Source organism: Symsagittifera roscoffensis, chromosome 1 (genome assembly GCF_963678635.1).
Source record: "Symsagittifera roscoffensis chromosome 1, txSymRosc1.1, whole genome shotgun sequence".
NCBI lineage: Eukaryota > Metazoa > Xenacoelomorpha > Acoela > Convolutidae > Symsagittifera > Symsagittifera roscoffensis.
In genome coordinates, this window is record NC_087062.1 from 80,680,497 (window position 1) to 80,688,732 (window position 8,236).

Sequence of the window (8,236 nt, forward strand, 5' to 3'; positions counted from 1 at the left end):
GACCGGCAGAAGTTAGCTTGGCGGTAGAAGAGCAGGAATTGGATCCGACCTCACAGTTCTGGAGAAATCATTTTGTCAAAAGGTACCCTAATGTGTTCAGCAGGCTGGGGAGGTCGAAAAATTATAAAGTATTCACGAATTTTAAAGACCCTTTGGTGCCTAGACAAGTTAAAGGCCGAAAAGTCTCTATACATTTACAAGATCGAGTCACGGCTGAGATTAAAAAGTTAATCAAAGACAAGCAAATTGAAAAATTAGAAAAGTGTACCACGTATCATTTCATCGCGCCCGTAGTCCTAACAGCAAAGAAGGATGGGTCTATAAAACTCGCGCTCAATGCTAAACCCATGATTGCCCATATCTGGCAAAATAAATATCAAATGCCTAATATGCATGAATTGATTAACTCGGCGGCTCAAATCATCACTAGAGACACACCTGGGGAAATGTGGTTTACTTCTCTTGACCTTAAATACGCCTTTAGTCAATTACCCTTATCGGAGCTAACCAGTAGTCATTGTAACTTTAGTATTTTGTGTGGAGAGGCAACAGGCACCTATCGATTCAAGACTGGTTTCTACGGACTGACGTATATGCCAACGGAATTCCAGAAAGCGATGGACTGTACTTTACAAGGATTGGAAGGTGTCATATGTCACCTTGATGATATACTGATTGTCACTAAAGGAAGAGTTGAGGATCATAATGTACTGGTCGAAAGAGTCATGAAACGATTGATTGAAGAAGGATGGGCGTTGAAACTTAGTAAATGTGAGTTCTCAGTTAACAAGTTAGTCTGGTTAAGGTACGAAATCGATGAAAACGGTTACGCTCCGAAATTCTCGAAAAAAGAGGTCATCAAATCCCTGTTGCCACCAAAAACCCTTAAGCAGTTAAGATCGTTTATGGGGACCCTCAATCACCTTCAACGTTTCATTCCGGATTTGCACAAACATACAGTTGCATTCAGAGCTTCGTTAAAAGCGGAGAATAAGAAATCCTTTTTGTGGGGGGAAGAGCAAGACATTGCGTTTCAGAAAAATTTGAACCTCATCGCAAACATCCCTAATTTGTTTCACTATGATGCTTCGAAAGCTTTGCGAGTTAAATGTGATGCAAGTCACAGCGAGCTGGGGGCTTGCTTGGAACAAGAAGTAGAACCAACTGTTTGGGCCCCGATTGCGTTTGCCTCTAGGTTTCTAAACTCCGCGGAAATCAAGTATAGTACCAATGAGTTAGAGCTTCTGGCCATTGTATGGGCGTGTGAACATTTTCGTACATACTTACTTGGTCAGCGCTTTGTTGTTCTAACCGATCATAAGATCATTATTTCCGCCCTCAACGAATTGTATGGCAAGAAATTTTATCAGTCACGATCCAACGTTGAGCGGACCGTCTTATTCCGTTCGATTACCAAATCGAACATATACCCGGTTCCTCCCTAGGTATTGTAGACTATATGTCCAGATACCCGACTTTTGAAGCACCTTTACCGTCATCGCATGATGAATTATTTGTCATTAAATCTATTCAAGCTTTTCACAATACTTTAAATTCGATTAGTAATCAATCCAGACCTCAAATAGTGCCGGTGGGGTGAATTTCAAGTTGTAACCAATTTCAACCAGTCAAATCGTTTGATAAAACTGGAGGCAACATTAGCTACCTCATAACCAAAACGGCGGACCAATCACCAGTTGATTCATCTAGCCATAGAATTTTGGCGAACAGTTTAGTTCGTCGTCTCTAGAGGGCGTCGCGAGTAATACTCAACCTGTTAACCAATCCCAAAAAGATATGCTAATTTATCGTCATAATTCCTCGCCAATAGAGGGCGTTAATTCATGCTCTCAGTCAACCAGCCAATCATATGCTAGTATGCAAAATCGTGAGTACATATCATCGTCGCGAGGTCGACTTTTCATGCTCTGTTAGTTTCGACCAATCACAGCTCAGTATGCAAATGAGATACGCTAAACCGGAAGTTTTTGATCAGACTCATTGTCTCCGACCTTACATCTCAGAATTCAGTCACGATATGGATACTTCAATTAATCTTGCCAAAAACTCTACTCTCAACTCTACTCTAAATAACTCTAATACTTCTACTAATACTTTTGACTTCGCAAACAACACGATCGAACAAACAAATCTCCTCAATTTTGTTTTAAAATATTTCTACCAGTTCTCCTAATTTTCGTACCTCAAGTCAACAAAGACCCGGACGCTCTACAGTTCGCCCTTTGGATCGCCCGAGCCGTATTGATCAGATACGTACCCGAAACCTTGCCAGATTGAGACATTCACGAGAACGTTTTGTGGTTACTCGAGGACAGACTACACAAAAGGCCCTTACTCAGTTCCTCGACAAGTGCCGTAGGCAGAGGCAAACGAGACAGGCCAGACAGGGGGAGATACTCAGAATGGGGTTAATGCCATCAATAACCATAAATCGCTGGTCACTCATGATAAAAAGAAAGTGGTCGGGTTGCCAGGATTGTTCGATGTGGATCTGCTGGGAGAAATGACAGGAGAAGACCCGTTCCTCGGACCGATGAGGACTGCGATCATTAATAAGGATGGGCAATACTCCAAAAAACTGTGGGCGTACATGGCCCAATTCTGGAAGAAGGCGGCGGTGGTGAACAATTGTGTCCTGATAGATAACAAATTGGCCATACCCGAACAATTACGAAGTGCTGTTTTGATTCGACCTCATCGCTCGCATCCAGGCCAGGCGGCCAAGATGGACGCTTCGGAATTTATATGGTGGCCATTTCTCAATCGTCAGATTGTTAACGTCTGCGAAAAAATGCCCGGAGTGTACTCTATTTGGTAAGAACATCAAAACTTCAGCGATTTATAACTCAGCTAAGCCGTTACCACCGTCTTCAGCTCCGAACCAAGAATTGCAACTTGATTTTTCGGGTCCGTTAATAGATGATAAGAAGGGGAAAATCAACATTTTAGTCGCAATAGATCGTTTTTCTAAGTTCCTTTTGGTGATATTAACTAAGACAACCAGTGCGAAAAAAAAATCTAATTTTTACGATCGTATATTCGTAATCATGGTATACTGGAAAGCATTAGGACAGATCACGGATCTGGGTTCAACTCTGAGGTTGTTAAAGAATTTTGCAAAAGTAGAGGCATAAAACATATCCTCACAGCGGTGGGCGATCATCGGAATTGTGGGCTGGTAGAGAGGTCGATCCAGACCATTAAACGGAAGTTAGGAACATAAAAATTAGATCCTAGTTTTAAAAACCTGACGTCGACTTTACAACAAATCATTGACGATATTCGGAAAACTAAATATTCTACGTTAAAATTATCTCCTTTTGAGCTACATTTTGGGAGGAAGCCTAACACTGAGTTTTCGTTAGCGCGTGATAATGTTGTTCATTCTCCTACTTCAGCGCAAGGACTGGAGAGAAACCTCCTAACTCCGGAGCAGCAATCAAGCCAAGATCACAGCCGCGATAGGGCTAAAGTTGTACCCAGAGGAGCGTCACACAGTCCGGAAATCCCTTGTAAATTCAAGCCACTCTTTGGTGTGAGCGAGCGTATAGCGGATAGTCAACCTTACAAGGCCTTGGAGAACCTCGCGAAGGCGGCTAACACCTGGAAGCAGTGGAAACGGAATGTGCCTCCACAACAAGGACAAGAACTTCTCCGCGAATTGGCGGCTCGTAATAGTGACCTCGCAAACTCGCTGAAATCGGGGATCACAAAGGGAACTCTACGTTTTTACGACAACGTTCGCGATACTTCAGCACCAGCACTCTCCCATTCCCAGCGAATGAATGTGTCGTCCTCTTCGAGGCCCAAAAGACTCTCAAAAACACGTAAATTAGAAAAATTAGTTTTACAAGATCCTCTAAGAGTCAAAATCTTTTGGAAAGTTCTTGATCGAAAATCGGGAAAGCCTTTGTTCAAACTAGCAAAAATCAAGATTACTCGTGTTACGGTCCATACTTACGTTACTGACAAAGGGAAAGTCTATCGGAAAAATCACTTAAGCCTAAGACATAATTTTTACCACCTTAAGTTTTCAGCTACGCCTGGCACAGTGGGAGAACGGCTACAGCAACGAATTGCTCCTCGGCCTCAATCTCAACCTTCTACTTCTCCAGCTACGAAGCACATAAATGAACCTTCGAAGGGCAAGGTGATTGACCTAACAGCAGAGTCATCAAGCGAGGACTCCTTAATCACCGGACCCCAGCTTGAGTTGGTGGAGGCACCTGTTACAACGCCTCAAGGATTGGCCCCCGCGGTCGTTACATCGAAAGCTTCGGTTGATCATCCTCTGACAAACCCCGCCTCAACATCTTCCACAGGGGCTCAAGCAACGCCTCAGGATCCGCCCATCACACTTCAGCCAGATTTCCGGCACCGTTCCTCAGGCTGCAGATTAGGACCCTGCGGCTACTGGCCATACGGATGTTGGCGATCCCACCTCCCAATCTACGAGCGATTCCAAAAGATCTTCTAATCGGTCTAAGAAACCGGCAAGGTTTTATGGCGATCCTTTTCGCCATTCGGCCAAGAGTGTAACCGAATCCGACTCTGCGGAGTCTTCGTCACAACGACCAGTCCCAGAACAGACGATTACTACGCCTTTCACCCCGATTGTTCGAAAAGGTACCTCATTGTTCGGAACCCCGATTGTTCGGTACCTCATTCTATTCTATTTACTTATGTATGTCTTATTTAACTATATCTTAATTATCTACTTATAGTGCAGTAAATTGATTCAAGGACAAGTCTCACCAGCCAAATCGTTTGTCACTTGAGAAACTGAAGCGGTCAGTTGCGAAAGCCTTATGTGTGAAATCTAGTCGATAAAAACATTCGTGTTAATCAAAACAATACATTCAATCTGGAATCGTTATTCATATACACATTATTCTATTCTACCTATTTATATTTCATATTTAATTCAATATTCGATTTTTACAATACTGTTTTCCCTACTCCAACTGAGGGAAATCTCAAAGGAAAGTAACGGACTATTTGTGCTCGGTGTGGGCTTTTTTTTCTTCAGACAAATTTCGACTTTTTAACCAGCAATTTTTGACGAAATTTTTAAATATCTTTCAAAAGGTATTGTTGACTTGAGCTTAACTTTGATAAGATATTTCAACTGTAATCATTTTTAGTCAAGTTATGGGGGTTTAAACATTGCCATTTTGGCTAATTTGCGACAATCAACGCAAGATATATTTCGCGCTATTAACGTGTAAGCGGAGATTTGATCCGTCTTTCAAATCAATCCAAATTGGTTGAACGAAGCTTTTTTACGATAGTTGATTTGTTACTAGGAATATATTACTTTGAATTTTATATGGCGTGTAAGGGGGATAATTTTCACAAAAAAATCACAATTTTTGAAAAAAAAAAATGTTTCATTTTTTCATTTCTTTTAACTTTTTCATGTTATTACTGCTCCATAGACCTTAAAAGGCAACAGGAACATTCAGGGATTCGCCCTGATACGAGCAGTGTGGTTGATCTTGCATGCTTTTTTGTCATGGAAATCTTCATATTCGAGTCGTATTTCTACTTCTTGCTCATTGTTTTTTGAAAGTTGAACATAAGATTTTGATATAATTTTTTTTTGTTCATCTTAAATTTCACGAGTTTGAAAAAAAACTTTCAAAAAAGGTGTGTTGTGAATCAATCTGGGTTTCGTTTTGGATGAATTATTTATAGATAGGTCTGTGTCAATCTGGGTCTAGGTTGACATAAACCTAGAATTGTAAAATTTCTTCACTCTGAATGCTCTTTCTGTCATCTTGGGAAAGTTATTTTACCATCACACTATCCGAATAGTCCGGTTGGTAGAATTACTGTTTGTAGAGAATTGTTAGGAACACGTAATTGTATGTTATCAGTGTTTGTATGACTTGCGTTTTAAAAAAATGAAAATTTTGCATAGAAAAATTTGATGCTGAGTCTAAATTTGAAGTCTTGTGTATCTACTCGAGTTTGAATTGACTGATTTTGTTCAGTATGAGTTATAAAAAAATGTACATATTTATGCTTTTTATAGTTCTTTATGCATTTTTCGCTTTTACATTGGAAGAAATTCGTAAATGAAATAGCAGCTGTTTAAATAATTGGTGCTGAAATTTCGGTTATCTATTTTAGTGTAAGTTCATCGTAAAAAAATTATCTCCTGATTGTTTCTTTTGTTGGTTTGTTTTTGTGGATAACTGGTATTTCTAGGATTTCTTTTGATGTATTTGTGATATAGAATTCCAAGAAACGGTTAGTTTTTCTACTGTATTTGTTGGGAAAAGACATCACTTGATTTTTTCAACTGCTGTAGGTTTGATCCTTGTGCCCTTTGAAGTTAAGTTTTGCATTATGATGGGTCAATTTGGTTCTTGTGTGTAAATGCAATTCTAAGTTGGATTCTAGTTTAAAATCGATTTTTGAAATATAGTGGTTCCGATTGTATTGTTTTTATATGGAGTTTTTGCAAGAAGATGTACTACCCAAGTCTTATTAATTGTTTTTTTTTTCTGTTTGGAAAGTGTTTGTTTTTTTATTCGTTGGCTAAGCTGAAGGTTTCTACGATTTCATGTGTTTCAGCGTTATCGGAGTTTTTGAAATGTTTTTCTTTTAGGTTCATCAAAATTGTTTCAGATTTATCTATTCTTGGCGAATAAGGTTTACTTTTTTAGTCTGAAAATGATTTACCTGTTAATTTCGGGTGTTTATGTGTATTGCTTCTAAAAAACTTACTGTTTTCTTGTTAGTAATTTTTGTAGGGTTTTGATTAAAATCGTTTTTAACTAGTTTTTGATATTAATTGCCTTAACTTCTAATAGTATAGGTTTTACTTCTTGTCAACTGTTTCTACTCTTCGAGCTGTATCAAGTAATATTTTGAACTATCTGTTTTTTCGGTCTAATGAATATGATTTATTTGATTGTCATGTGATTGTTGACTGTTTTTGTTCCGACTTTAGTAAGGAAAGTAACGGACTATTTGTGCTCGGGGCGGTTTTTTTGACAAATTTCGACTTACTAACTAGCCATTTTTGACGGAATCGTTTTGCATCATTCTAAAGGTATTGTTGTCCTGAGCTTAAATTTGAAAAGATATTTCACCTGTGATCATTTTTTGTAAAGTTTTGGTGGTTTAAAGATTGCCATTTTGGCCAATTTGGGACAATTAACGCGCGATATATTTCGCGCTATTAACGCGTAAGCGAAGATTTAACCCGTCTTAGAAATCGTTCCAAATTGGTTGAAAGAAGCTTATTCGCCATAATTGATTTGTAACAAGGAGCAAAATTGTTTTTTCTTCTACTTTATATGGCATGTGGGGTGATGATTTTTACAAAAAATCTCCGATCTTAAAAAAATTTCATTTTATTTTTATTACATTCGAACAGTCCTGTTTGAGTTTGTTGTTTTAAGTATTCCTACAGTTGTTTGATGTATTTTTGATCTATAGTATCAGTTTGATGAATTTGATTTAATATCTGTTTTCTGTTCTAGATTTTTTTTTGCTTTAATTTTTATTATAATGTTTTTTTTCTTGGCCATTGCCACCAATAGCTCTGATGTGGTAGCGGCTTAACTGAAATATTTTTGCAACTGGCTTGACAGTTGGGTAAAACTGGTTTTTTTAATGTACTGATGAAATGACCGATAATTCTTTTTGGTTGGATGGTTTGTTTTGTTTGTCTGATTGTTTATCTCAGCTATACTGTGTCCATATCTTCAACTATACCATCAGCTATACCGAGTCTATACATCTGCGTCATTATGTGCACTGTTTCTAGAAAGATAATTATTCCGACTTTTGTAACGAAATTAACAAATATTTGTTCTCGGGGTGGGTTTTTTTTCATCAGACAAACCAAATTAATTTCAAAAAGTATAATTTGTTGTTCTGAGCTCAAATTTGAAACGATGTTTCACCTGTGATCGTTTTTCATTAAGTTATGGGGGTTTAAAGATCGCCATTTTGGCCAATTTGGGACAATTAACGCGCGATATATTTCGCGCTATTAAAGCGTAAGCGGAGATTTAATCCGTCTTAGAAATCGTTTCAATTTGGTTGAAGGAAGCTTATTTGCCATAGTCGATTTAATACTAGGAGCGAAATCGATCACTTCGTACTTAATATGGCGTCGTGTGGGTGGATGATTTTCACAAAAAGTCTAAAATTTGAAAAAAAAACTTCATTTTTGTTTATTACATTTATATTTTCA